The sequence below is a fragment of the Choloepus didactylus genome, chromosome X (assembly GCF_015220235.1).
Source record: "Choloepus didactylus isolate mChoDid1 chromosome X, mChoDid1.pri, whole genome shotgun sequence".
Classification (NCBI taxonomy): Eukaryota; Metazoa; Chordata; class Mammalia; order Pilosa; family Megalonychidae; genus Choloepus; species Choloepus didactylus.
In genome coordinates, this window is record NC_051334.1 from 54,622,624 (window position 1) to 54,637,239 (window position 14,616).

At 41.7% G+C, this 14,616-nt stretch overlaps 1 pseudogene; it reads right to left on the reverse strand.

Moving 5' to 3' along the window:
• Window positions 1-7,750: 7,750 nt before the first annotated feature.
• Window positions 7,751-8,427, reverse strand: LOC119523519 (annotated as a pseudogene).
• Window positions 8,428-14,616: the final 6,189 nt, after the last annotated feature.

Consider the following 14,616-nt stretch of genomic DNA (forward strand, 5'->3'; position numbering starts at 1 on the left):
CTTCTTTCTGGTTGATCTATCTATATGAGAAAGTGATGTGCTGAAGTCTCCCACAATTATTGTGGATATATAAATTTCTTCCCTTAGTTTTGCCAGTGTTTATCTCATGTATCTTTTGGCAAATTGATTGGGTGCATAAATATTTATGATTGTTATTTCTTCTTGTTGAATTGCCCCTTTTGTTAGTATGTGGTGGCCTTCTTTGTCTCTCATAACATCCCTGCATTTAAAGTCTATTTTATCTGAGATTAATATTGCTACTCCTGCTTTCCTTTGGCTGTAGCTTGCATGAAATATTTTTTCCATCCTTTCACTTTCAATTTCTTTGTGTCCCTGTGTCTAAGGTGAGTCTCTTGTATGCAACATATTGATGGTTCATATTTTTTGATTCATTCTGCCAGTCTATGTCTTTTAATGGGGGAGTTTAATCCATTTACATTCAATGTTATTACTGTAAATGCATTTCTTGAATCAGCCATCCTATCCTTTGGTTTATGTTTGTCAGATATGTTTTTCCCTCTCTCTCTTAATGTCCTTTAATGTACCCATACTGAATCTCTTTAGTACTGAAGCTTTCTCCATATCTCTCTCCCCTTTCTTTGTTTCTCTGTCAGTAGGGCTCCCTCTAGTATCTCAAGTAGGGCAGGTCTCCTGTTAGCAAATTCTCTCAGCATTTATTTGTCTGTGAAAAATTTAAGCTTTCCCTCACATTTGAAGGAGAGCTTTGCTGAATAAAGAATTCTTGGTATGCAATTTTTCTCTCTCAGAATTTTAAATATGTCATGCCCCTGCCTTCTTGCCTCCATGGTGGCTGCTAAGTAGTCACTACTTAGTCTTATGCTGTTTCTTTTGTAAGTGGTGAATTGCTTTTCTCTTGCTGCTTTCAGAACTTGGTCATTCTTTTCAGTATTTGACAATCCGATCAGAATATGCCTCAGAGTGGGTTTATTTGGATTTACTCTATTTGGAGTTCACTGGGCATGTATGATTTGTGTTTATAGTGTTTAGAAGATTTGGGAAGTTTTCCCCAACAATTTTTTTGAATACTATTCCTAGACCTTTACCCTTCTCTTCCCCTTCTGGAACACCAATGAGTCTTATATTTGGACATTTTATATTATCTATCATATCCCTGAGGTCCATTTTGGTTTTTTTTCCTCAATCTTTCTTTGGTTCTTACATTTTCCATTCTGTTGTCCTCGAGGTCACTGATTAGCTGTTCAGCTTCCTCTAGTCTTGTACTATGAGGATCCCAAATCTTTTTAATTTGGTCAACAGTTTCTTTTATTTCCATAGTATCGTATATTTTTTTATTTGCTCTTGCAATTTCTTCTTTATGCTCTTCTAGGGTCTTCTTCATGTCCTTTATATCCTGTGCCAGGCTCTCCTTGTTTGGCTTTAGTTCTTTGATTAATTGCTCCAAGTACTGTGTCTCCTCTGATCTTTCGATTTGGGTGTTTGGGTTTGGGTTACCCATATCGTCTGTTTTTTTCATATGCTTTAAAATTTTCTGTTGTTTTTGGCCTTTTGGCATTTGCTTAACTTGATAGGGTTCTTTTAGGATATGTTGGCTGATTCAAACACGTATCTCCAATTTGTCAGATCTACAGCTTCGTGGAGTACACTTTCTCTAACTAACCAGCAGGTGGCATCCACGAGCCACCTATTCCCCTCAAGCCAGTTCTCCCCAACTTTGTCTTTGTGGTGTGTGGGGGTGTGAGTCTTGTGGGGTCCAATTGGTGCATCAAGTTTGCGTGTGTGTTTGGTGCTTCCCGCCCTTGAATTGGGGCATGTGTCTGAGCGGTTCGGGAGGGAGGGTGGCTTTGATAATGAAATCTCCCAGGTGTTCCTGGAGATTTAAAGCTGTTGCGATAGTCTAATCCTTCAGTTCAGTCTCGCCCCAGTTTGTCTCTGCCGCCGACCCACAATTCCTTGGTATTTGTGTATGGTCCCTGGGACTTGTGAGTGGGTCCCTCTTCCAAGCCACATCCTCCTAGGTCCCCTGCTGAGGGAAGACTGTGCTACGTCACAGGTGAGTACTGTCCCCCAAGGGAAATTCTGGGCTGCAGGGCTGTGTAGGGGTGTTCCCAGTCTGCTGAAATGATGGCTGAATGGGGCGTGTTAATTTCCCCCTTTTCACACTTCTCTGCCTTCCAAGCTCCGGGACAATTAGCTGAGGGTGTGGGAAAGGCTATTGTCTATGCCAGATATTATGGTGTGTGCGTGTATTCTTGGAAACACTTCCCGTCACACTGGGTTGTTTGGGGCAGCTCTGGGCTGTGGTGCTGGCACCACACAGGAGCATTCCCTGCCCTCTGGGAAGATGGCTGTAAGGGGACGCCCCCCTTTTCTTGGGGAGTTGTGGCATTTAGCGAATTTTCTCAGCCACTACATTTATTGCTTTGTCTCTCAGAGCTGTCTTAGCTCTGCTCTTGCCTGGGCCCAAATTGCAAGTCTTTGAGGCATTCAGTAATGTGCTTCTTGGAGTAATTGTTTTAGAAAAAGAGAAAAAGATTTAAAAAAAGAAGAAGAAAAAGGGCCCTCCTTGCAGATCTAATGGGCTATTGAAATGCTAAGAGACAAGAAGATTAGGGCCATTAAGGGACAATCAAGAAAGAAGAAAAACTGTTTCTTGGGCTCTTCAGACCAGGGACCTCGCCCTCTGGATTTGCATATGAGCCTGACTCTGCCTGAGCCCTGCCCTTCTCCATTTTATGTTCACCAGAACTCCAAAAACTCTCTGTTTTTATTTTGGGGTTGTTTTTTTTTTTTTTTTTTTTTTCTGTTTTTTTTTGCTAGCCCTATCTCCTCCCTACTGGGTTGACTGCTCCTGGATTCTCTGGTGTCTTGTCTCAGTCTGTCTATGTTTGGAGTTTGGATCAGCAGTCTGAGTTTTCAATCAGAGCCACAACTGCAGTTCTCCCTCCTTGTTCCCAGCACAGATGGCCCCTCTTCCCATGGGACTGAGCCTGGCAGGGAGGGGCATGGGTCCCCTAGCCACAAGAACTTACAGATTTTGCTGCTCTCAGCTGTTCCACACATTCATGAGTGTTGTATAAAGTATGCCCAAAGTCAAATTGCTCTGCGTTATCCGGTCCATGCAGTTCCTGGCTTTCTACCTACTGCCCTGGAGGAGCAACTAAAACCTACACCTCACCACTCTGCCATCTTGCCCTGCCTCCCATAGTATCCTCTTATAGTCCTTTTTATTTCAGCAGGGTCAATGATAATGTATCCCTTTTCATTTCTGATTTTCATTATTTGGATCCCTTCTCTTTATTTCTTCATCAGTCTAGCTGAAGGTTGGTTGATTGTGTTGATTTCTTCAAAGAACCAACATTTGGTTTTGTTGATTCTTTCTACTGTTATTTTTTTGTTTTCTATTTCTTTTATCTCTGCTCTAATCTTTGTTATTTCCTTCATTTTGCTTGATTTGTGTTTAACGTGTTCTTTTTCTAGTTCTTCCAGATTTGAAGTTCGAACCCTGATATGAAATTTTCCTTCCTTTGTAATGTGAGCATTTAGAACTATAAATTTCCCTCTCAGAACTGCCCTTGCTGCATCCCATAAGTTTTGGTATATTGTATTTTCATTTTTATTTGCCTCAAGGTATTTCCTAATTTTGCTTCTGATTTCCTCTTTAACCCATTGGTTGCTTAAGAGTATGTAGTTTAATTCCCACATATTTCTGAATTTTCCATTTCTCCCTCTGTTATTGATTTCTAACTTCATTTCACATTGTGGTCAGAGAATATAAATTGCATGATTTCAGTATTTTTGCATTTATTCAGACTTGCTTTGTGACCCAATATATGGTCTATCCTGGAGAATGATCCAAGTGCACTCAAGAAGAATGTGTATTCTGTTTTTGTTGGGTACAGTGTTCTATTTGTGTCTGTTAGCTCTATTTGGTTTAGTGTATCATTCAAGTCCTGTCCTTCTTTATTGATCTTCTGACTAGATGTTCCATCCATTATTGAGAGTGGTGTGTTAAAATCCCCCATATTCATGTAGAACCATTAATTTTTCCCTTCAAATCTGTCAGTATTTACTTCATATATTTTGGGGCTCTGCTGTTCAGTGTATAATGACCATCTTTGTCCCCTGTAATTATTTTTGTCTTAATATCTATTTTATCTGATATTAGTATAGACACCCCAGCTCTCTTTTGTTTACTACATGCATAGTACACTTTTCCATCTTTTCACCTGCATCCTACTTGTATCTTTGCATATAAGGTGAGGCTCTTGCAGACAGCATATACTTCGGTCATGCAATTTTATCCATTCTGCCAATCTCTGCCTTTCAACTGGAAAGTTGAATCTATTTACATTTAAAGTCACTAGTGATAATACAGTACTTCCTTCTGCCATTTTGCTATTCAGATTTTGTAATTCTTATACCTTTTTTGTCCCTCATTTCCATTACCACCTAATTTTATATTTATTTGCATTTTTGTATTGTACCATATTGTGCCGGTTTGAGTGTATTGTGTCCCCCAAATGCCATTATCTTTGTGGTCTTGTGTGGGGCAGAAGTTTTGGTGATGGTTGGATTTGCTTGGAATGTGCCCCACCCAGCTGTGGGCAATGATTCTGATGAGATGTTCTCATGGAGGCGTGGCCCCGCCCATTCAGGGTGGGCCCTTATCGGTGGAGCTATATAAATGAGCTGACTCGGGGGGAAGAGAGAGAGTGCAGCTGGGAGTGATGTTTTGAAGAGGAGCAAGCTTGCTAGAGAGGAACGTCCTGGGAGAAAGCCGTTTTGAGGCCGGAGCTTTGGAGCAGATGCCAGCTGCCTTCCTAGCTAACAGAGGTTTTCCGGAGGCCATTGGCCATCCTCCGGTGAGGGTACCCGATTGCTGATGTGTTACCTTGGACGCTTTGTGGCCTTAAGACTGTAACTGTGTAGTGAAATAAACCCCCGTTTTATAAAAGCCTATCCATCTCTGGTGTTTTGCATTCTGCAGCATTAGCAAACTAGGACAGATTTTGGTACCAGAGAAGTGGGGTGCTTTTGCTGCTGAGTCTGCAAATACCAAACATGTTGGAACGGCTTTTTAAGTGGATAAGGGGAAGATTCTGGAAGAGTTGTGAGGAGCTTGATAGAAAAGGCCAAAACTGCTTTAAAGAGACTGTTTGTGGAAATATGGACTCTAAAGATACTTCTGATGAGGACTTGAGCAGAAATGATGAATGTGTTGTTGCAAACTGGAAGAAAGGTGATCCTTGTTTTAAAGTGGCACAAAATTTGGCAAAATTGAGTCCTGGTGTCAGATGGAAGGAAGAATCTGGAAGCAACAACCTGGAATACTTAGCTGAGGAGATCTCCAGACTACGTGTGGAGGACATATCCTGGCTTCTCCTTGCAGCTTATAGTAAAACGCGAGCAGAGAGAGATAAACTTAGAACTGAACTCTTGGGTTCAAAGAAACCAGAAGTTGATGGCTTGGAAAATTACAGGCTTCCAGGGGGTGGAATCCCAGAAGCTACAGCCCAACGTGAGGATGTAACCAAACATGGAACCCAGCCGCCATTTCAGTACAAGCCAAGATTGGAAAAGGAGTTAAGCAGAAAGGATTTGTGGAAAATCCTATTGTCTGATGGCTTTGACCCCTGTGTGCTTCATGCAAAGCCAACAGAATTTTTGCGAGATCTTTATAGACAGAGCCATTGCCGGTCTGGACTGGAGGAGACAGACAAGGAAAAAATTAAAGGAAAAATCTCTTCAAAGACAGAGCCGTGGAGGTTGAGGTCTGGAGTCAGGAGGTCTAGGGCTAAGAGAGTGGAGCAGCCCACACGCAGGGAAAGGGTGAGTTTGCCCTGGAGGTCGAGGGCGGGCCTTCCGCCTCGTTGCTCAGGAAATGTCCTGCCACCCCAAGCCCCAAAGAGGGTGGAGCACATTCCCAGGGAATTGGGGAGAGCCTGGCTGCCACCACGCTGTTCTGAAGGGGTTGAGCGTGTGCCCCGGAGATGGAAGGGAATCCGGGAGCTGCCCTGAGATTTGAGGAGGGTGGAGCCGAGAAGGTGGTCTCCCCAATGTGTGGATATGTTGGAGCACTCACCCAAGCATTTGGAGAGGAACGGGCTGCCGAAAAGGCCCTTGGGAAGGGTTAGGCTCCCGCTCTCTCAAGCCCCAAGGATGCAACATTGTTCTGTAAATGACTCTTGGACTTTGAAATCTAATTGAGTTTGTCCTGCGGGTTTTAAGAACTGTTTTGCTCCTGTTAACCCTGTTTTCCTTACTGTTTCTCCTTATGGCAATGGGAATGTTTATCCTATGAATGTCCCTCCTTTGTATATTGGAAGCACGTAACTTGTTCTAAGTTCACAGATCCACAGCTAAAGAAAGATTGTGCCTTGGGACTGACCACACCTAAATTGATTTTGATGGGATTTTGTACTTAACTTTTGTTACTGAAATGATTTAAGTTTTTGTGATATTGTGATGAAATGAATGTATTTTGTATTTGGAAAGATAATGTCATTTTGGGTTCCAGGGGGTGGAATGTGCCGGTTTGAGTGTATTGTGTCCCCCAAATGCCATTATCTTTGTGGTCTTGTGTGGGGCAGAAGTTTTGGTGATGGTTGGATTTGCTTGGAATGTGCCCCACCCAGCTGTGGGCAATGATTCTGATGAGATGTTCTCATGGAGGCGTGGCCCCGCCCATTCAGGGTGGGCCCTTATCGGTGGAGCTATATAAATGAGCTGACTCGGGGGGAAGAGAGAGAGTGCAGCTGGGAGTGATGTTTTGAAGAGGAGCAAGCTTGCTAGAGAGGAACGTCCTGGGAGAAAGCCGTTTTGAGGCCGGAGCTTTGGAGCAGATGCCAGCTGCCTTCCTAGCTAACAGAGGTTTTCCGGAGGCCATTGGCCATCCTCCGGTGAGGGTACCCGATTGCTGATGTGTTACCTTGGACGCTTTGTGGCCTTAAGACTGTAACTGTGTAGTGAAATAAACCCCCGTTTTATAAAAGCCTATCCATCTCTGGTGTTTTGCATTCTGCAGCATTAGCAAACTAGGACACATATGGAGTGTCTTCTCATTTCTATCTGGATATAATTTTCTTCTATTTTCTTTGTGGCTACCATGTGGTTAAAATTCAATATCCTAGAAGCTAAGCCTACTTATATTTATGCCTAAGAGTCATCCCAGATAACCTCTTTTGTTGCTCTGATGAGGCCTCTTTCTGTCAGCCAATTCTGCAAATAAACTCAATACCCTTTCCCCTACATGGGACATGACTCCCAGGGCTGTAAGTCTCCCTGGCAACATCTGGCATGACTCCCAGGTATGAGCCTGGCCATGGCGTTGTGGGATTGAGAATGCCTTCTTGACCAAAACAGAGAAAAGAAATGAAACAAAATAAAGTTTCAGTGACTAAGAGATTTCAGATAGAGTTGAGAGGTCATTCTGGAGGTTATTCATATGCATTATATGCATATTCCATTTTAATTTCTAATATATTATAATAGCTAGAAGGAAATACCTGAAACTGTAGAAGTGCAATCCTGTAGCCTTGATTCTTTTTTTATATAAAATACAAATAAAAGTTTATTGTACAAAATTAAGGCCTTTGTATTTCACAGGTCACTAAGGCTCAAGAAAGACCAGATTATTTTTTAAGTCCTTCACAAAAATTTTGCTTTCACTATGCCCCATCCTCAACTATTAAAAATGGCCTAACCAAAATATTATCAAAACAAACACTATAAATAACAACAAGTCCTTTAAAGAAGACTTTCCCAAATGTTATTTCTTGGCATAGATGATCTTCATGTCATGGGATGGTGTGATCTTAAATCCTTGTGAAGCATCCCTGGCAGCTCAGCCTGCCCATCATTTTCAAACTCAACAAAAGCAATGTCATGTCTTCCAGGTACCAAACAGACTTCCTTGAAACCAGGGAACTGATTAAAGAGCATGGATAACATCATCTCATTAGTCTCCTCTGGTACATTATTAAGGAATAAAATATAGTTTGGAGGGTAATCAGGAACCTGTGGATTAGGTGTTGTATTTCCTTGGGTGTTAGTTGAATTTAGTGTTCCCTGACCAGGCTTTTTGTTTGCAGTTGTTGCAGTCTGTTCCACAGTTTTGGCTTTTTTCTTTTCTTTTTTCTTTTCTTTGTCAGCAAATGTGGCACACATTTTAAATATTATATCAGAATCTGTTTTCGCATACTGGATTCACATTGGTTTACCATAAAATGGATATCTTTGTAACTGTCTCAAGGCACTTGTAGATGAACCCAGTTCCTTAAATATAATGAAGGCCTGCCCCCTCATCTTCATAGTCTTTAAAGCTACAATATCTAGCACATGGCCAAACTGAGAAAACAGGTCATACAAGGATCGCTTCAATTCTTCTTTTTTAATTTTGTCATTCATATTATTGATATAAATTGTATGATTTGGTCTGATATCCATGGTTTGGGTTAAATTGTCCAAATAACTTGAGGCCTGCAGCATCTCTCCTAGCCTTGATTCTTAAAGATGATTGTATAACTATATACCTTTTATGGTGTGACTGTGCAATTGTGAAAACTTTTGACTGACACTCCCTTTATCCAGTGTATGGAGAGATGAGTAAGAAAATAAAGACAAAAATTAAATAAATAATAGGGGGTATATGGGGTACGAGATGTTTTGGTTGTTCTTTTATAGTAGTTTTTTTTTAGTAATGAAAATTTCCAAAAACTGATTGTGATGATGAATGCACAACTATATGATGATACTGTGAGCCATTGATTGTATACTTTGGATAGATTATTTGGTGTGTGAATGTATCTCAATAAAATTGCATTAAAAAGTAATATTAAGAAAAAAAGAAAATCTAATACATACTTAGGAGTCAGAGATTTGAGGGCAAGGGCATGACAAAGCAAATGCAAATAGTGTAGTCAGTGCAGGTTTCAATAAAAATTTGCATTTGACCAAAGGCTTGAATGGGAGTTGGTCATACATATGCATGAGAGGAAGGTGTTTCAAATGGGAACACCAGTGCAAAGGCCCTGTGCAGGTGTGGGCTGTGCAGTTTAAGGAGGAGCAGGTTCAACTAACAACAGTGACATTCTTTTCTATGAGGTGGGGGGTAATAAACAGCCATGTCTATGTATATGGATGGGGAGGTGATAACTGCTATAGAAGTAAAACTAAGTGGAGGGGGTTCATAGAGACAGTAGGGTTTACTCTTTTAAATAGATGATTCAGAGAAAATTCTTCAAGGAAAAAGTCACATTAAAGAAACCCAAAGGAAGTGAAGTAGAGAGTCATACAAATACCTGGAGGAAGTGAGGGTCAGACAAATGGAATCATAAAAACAACATTCTGTAATATTAGTCACTTTGTACTCTTTTATCTCAATGCTTTGCATCATTTCTTTTTTTTGAAATTCAGCATTTTAATTTTGATATAAATTATGTAAGTAAATACTTTCCAAAAAATACCTAAAATATTCCACTGTACAACACATAAAAGGGTATCTCAGAAGCTAGAGACCATCAAGAAACTGTAAATAAGGCATACAGTTTATTTACACTCATAAATGCAGTCTGAACTGTTTTGTAATTCATATTTACAACCTCCAAATAAAATTTTCACATTCTGAATTATTCCTTCATGTTTTCTTATATTTGTCATAATGTTTAAACTTACCTCAAACCCACTGACCTCCTCTCTGTATATCACTCACAAAGCTAAATAAATACTAGAGAAAAAATGAAGAGATTACTTAAAGGCTTGATCTTCCATTTTCTTCAAGATGACAGAGGAGGACATCATCAGTATGGTGACATAAACAGTGAATGAAAACTGTCCAGAGATTCAATGAAAAACAGGACAATTCTGAATTGTTCAGAACTCTGGAGGAGGATATAGACTGGAGGAGGATGCTGCAGATGCTGAACTGAAGAAAGAGAAGTAACATCAGGTGGAGATATTCTGTCCCAAACCAGCCTTTCCTCACCCCTCTGCCTCACTTGGTCTCAGCATGGGAAAGGCACAGAATCAGCAGACAGGACCACAGGCACTGGGAACACAGAGTATAAAATCTCTCACAGCAGTGAGACATATCCCCACCATTTGAAGACCAGGGGACAGGGGAGGACATTTCAAGGCCCAGGTAAGTGAGGGACAAAGAGTCTGAGAAAACATGGACAGAGACTCTGTTTCCAGCCCTGGATCAGAAAGCCCTTCCCCAACCCTTGAGGGAAGCAGAAGCAGGTGGCTGTTTCCTTGCCTGGGATACAGCTGGAGGACTGGGTCAGCTGGGGGAGTCCTCTGACACAGGTGGAGTAGGGGACACAGCCCCACATTGAGCCAGATTTGGCCAGAAAAGTGAGGGCATAGGTATCCTGCAGTTGCGGCTCACCTGTGCAGATGCAGCCTGTGCTTGGAGGCAAGCAGCTTCTGAGATTAAGTTACTGAAGATTGCCATTTGCTGGACCGACCAGAAGGTGCAAGGGAATTGAAATGCTTGTTTGAAAAGATGTTCCATACCCTTTCTTAGGACCATAGGAACTGGTTTACATGCATTGCATGGAAACCCAGCCCTGTTTTGACTGAGAAAAAAGGATGACCCAACTATTAAAGCAGGACTCTAAGACAAGCCTAGGTCTTGCTGGATGGTGAAGATCAGAGCACCACTGGAAGTCAGCAGATTTGTTTTACCACATACAATGAACTTTCTGGGGCACCCAGTGCCTCCCTCCTCTCCCTGAGGCAGGCTACTGTGGATGCCTGATTTTTTTGGAAGAAGACTGGGGGGCAAAGCCAATCTGACAGCTGGCCAGTGAGAGAGATGAACAGATACAGAACAAAGACATCTGAAACTAAAACCCTAGACAAAGAAGAGAAAACAACATCCAGAATAAACTAATCAAGGAAATCAGATGCCTAGACAGCAAAAAATCTCAAGTCATACCAGGAAACATGAAGATATGGCCCAGTCAAAAGCAAACTAACACTTCAACTGAGATATAGGAGTTGAAATGACTAACTAAAGATGTTCAAACAAATCTCCTAAATCAAATCAACAAGTTGAAAGAAAATGTGGCAAAAGAGATGAAGGATATAAGAAGAAACAGGGTGTCCACACAGAAGAACATGAAAGCTTGAAAATCAAATGACAGAACTTATGAGAATGAAAAGCACAATAGAAGAGATGAAAATCACAATGGAGACATAAAACAGGAGACTTGAAGAGGCAGATGTGGAAGAAAGGATTATTGAACTAGAGGACCAGAACATCTGAAATCCTATACATAAAAGAACAGGTAGGGAAAAGAATGGAAAAAATATGAGCAGCATCTCAGGGAACTGAATGACAACATGAAGCATATGAATATATGTGTTATAGGTGTTCCAGAAGGAGAAAAGAAAGGGAAAGGGGCAGAAAGAATAATAGAGGAAATAATCAATGAAAATTTCCCAACTCTTATGAAAGACAAAATTACAGGTCCAAGAAGCACAGCATACCCCAAACAGAATTGATCCAGATAGACCTACTCCAAGACACTTACTAATCAGATTGTCAAATGTCAAAGACATTCTGAAAGCACCAAGAGAAAGGCAATCCATCCCACACAAGAGAAGCTTGATAAGACTACATATGGATTCCTCAGCAGAAACCATGAAGATGAGAAGGCAGTGGTATGATATATTCAAGATACTGAAAGAGAAAAACTGCCAACCAAGAATTCTTTATCAGGCAAAACTGTCTTTTAAAAATAAGGGAGAGAGGGCGGGGCAAGATGGCAGACTGGTGAGCTGTATGTTTTAGTTACTCCTCCAGGAAAGTAGGTAGAAAGCCAGGAACTGCGTGGACTGGACACCACAGAGCAATCTGACTTTGGGCATACTTCATACAACACTCATGAAAACGTGGAACTGCTGAGATCAGCGAAATCTGTAAGTTTTTGCGGCCAGGGGACCCGCGCCCCTCCCTGCCAGGCTCAGTCCCGGGGGAGGAGGGGCTGTCAGCTCCGGGAAGGAGAAGGGAGAACTGCAGTAGCAGCTCTTATCGGAAACTCATTCTACTGATTCAAACTCCAACCATAGATAGACTGTGACCAGACACCAGAGAATCTGAGAGCAGCCAGCCCAGCAGAGACGAGACATCCATAGAAAAAAAACAACACGAAAAACTCCAAAATAAAAGCGGAGGATTTTTGGAGTTCTGGTGAACATAGAAAGGGGAAGGGCCCTGAGGCGCATATGCAAATCCCGAAGAAAAGCTGATCTCTCTGCCCTGTGGGCCTTTCCTTAATGGCCCTGGTTGCTTTGTCTCTTAGCATTTCAATAACCCTTTAGACCTCTGAGGAGGGCCCGTTTTTTTTTTTTTTTTTTTTAATCCTTTTTTCTTTTTCTAAAACAATTACTCTAAGAAGCCCAATACAGAAAGCTTCAAAGACTTACTATTTGGGCAGGTCAAGTCAAGAGCAGAACTAGGAGAGCTCTGAGACAAAACGCAATAATCCAGTGGCTGAGAAAATTCACTAAACACCACAACTTCCCAAGAAAAGGGGGGTGTCCGCTCACAGCCATCATCCTGGTGGACAGGAAACACTCCTGCCCATCGCCAGCCCCATAGCCCAGAACTGCCCCAGACGACCCAGTGTGACGGAAGTGCTTCAAATAACAGGCACACACCACAAAACTGAGCGTGGACATTAGCCTTCCCTGCAACCTCAGCTGATTGTCCCAGAGTTGGGAAGGTAGAGCAGTGTGAATTAACAAAGCCCCATTCAGCCATCATTTCAGCAGACTGGGAGCCTCCCTACACAGCCCAGCAGCCCAGAACTGCCCTGGGGGGACGGCACTCACCTGTGACATAGCACAGTCATCCCTCAACAGAGGACCCGGGGTGCATGGCCTGGAAGAGGGACCCACTTGCAAGTCTCAGGAGCCATATGCCAATACCAAGGACTTGTGGGTCAGCGGCAGAGACAAACTGTGGCAGGACTGAACTGAAGGATTAGACTATTGCAGCAGCTTTAAAACTCTAGGACCACCAGGGAGATTTGATTGTTAGAGCCACCCCCCCCTCCCTGACTGCCCAGAAACACACCCCATATACAGGGCAGGCAACACCAAATACACATGCAAGCTTGGTACACCAACTGGACCCCACAAGACTCACTCCCCCACTCACCAAAAAGGCTAAGCAGGGGAGAACTGGCTTGTGGAGAACAGGTGGCTCATGGACGCCACCTGCTGGTTAGTTAGAGAAAGTGTACTCCACGAAGCTGTAGATCTGATAAATTAGAGATAAGGACTTCAATTGGTCTACAAATCCTAAAAGAACCCTATCAAGTTCCGCAAATGCCAAGAGGCCAAAAACAACAGAAAATTATAAAGCATATGAAAAAACCAGACGATATGGATAACCCAAGCCCAAGCACCCAAATCAAAAGACCAGAAGAGACACAGCACCTAGAGCAGCTACTCAAAGAACTAAAGATGAACAATGAGACCATAGTATGGGAGATAAAGGAAATCAAGAAGACCCTAGAAGAGCATAAAGAAGACATTGCAAGACTAAATAAAAAAATGGATGATCTTATGGAAATTAAAGAAACTGTTGACCAAATTAAAAAGATTCTGGACACTCATAGTACAAGACTAGAGGAAGTTGAACAACGAATCAGTGACCTGGAAGATGACAGAATGGAAAATGAAAGCATAAAAGAAAGAATGGGGAAAAAAATTGAAAAAATCGAAATGGACCTCAGGGATATGATAGATAATATGAAACGTCCAAATATAAGACTCATTGGTGTCCCAGAAGGGGAAGAAAAGGGTAAAGGTCTAGGAAGAGTATTCAAAGAAATTGTTGGGGAAAACTTCCCAAATCTTCTAAACAACATAAATACACAAATCATAAATGCTCAGCGAACTCCAAATAGAATAAATCCAAATAAACCCACTCCGAGACATATACTGATCACACTATCAAACACAGAAGAGAAGGAACAAGTTCTGAAAGCAGCAAGAGAAAAGCAATTCACCACATACAAAGGAAACAGCATAAGCCTATGTAGTGACTACTCAGCAGCCACCATGGAGGCAAGAAGGCAGTGGCACGATATATTTAAAATTCTGAGTGAGAAAAATTTCCAGCCAAGAATACTTTATCCAGCAAAGCTCTCCTTCAAATTTGAGGGAGAGCTTAAATTTTTCACAGACAAACAAATGCTGAGAGAATTTGCTAACAAGAGACCTGCCCTACTGGAGATACTCAAGGGAGCCCTACAGACAGAGAAACAAAGAAAGGACAGAGAGACTTGGAGAAAGGTTCAGTACTAAAGAGACTCGGTATGGGTACAATAAAGGATATTAATAGACAGAGGGGAAAAATATGACAAACATAAACCAAAGGATAAGATGGCTGATTCAAGAAATGCCTTCACGGTTATAACGTTGAATGTAAATGGATTAAACTCCCCAATTAAAAGACATAGATTCGCAGAATGGATCAAAAAAAATGAACCATCAATATGTTGCATACAAGAGACTCATCTTAGACACAGGGACACAAAGAAACTGAAAGTGAAAGGATGGAAAAAAATATTTCATGCAAGCCACAGCCAAAAGAAAGCAGGTGTAGCAATATTAATC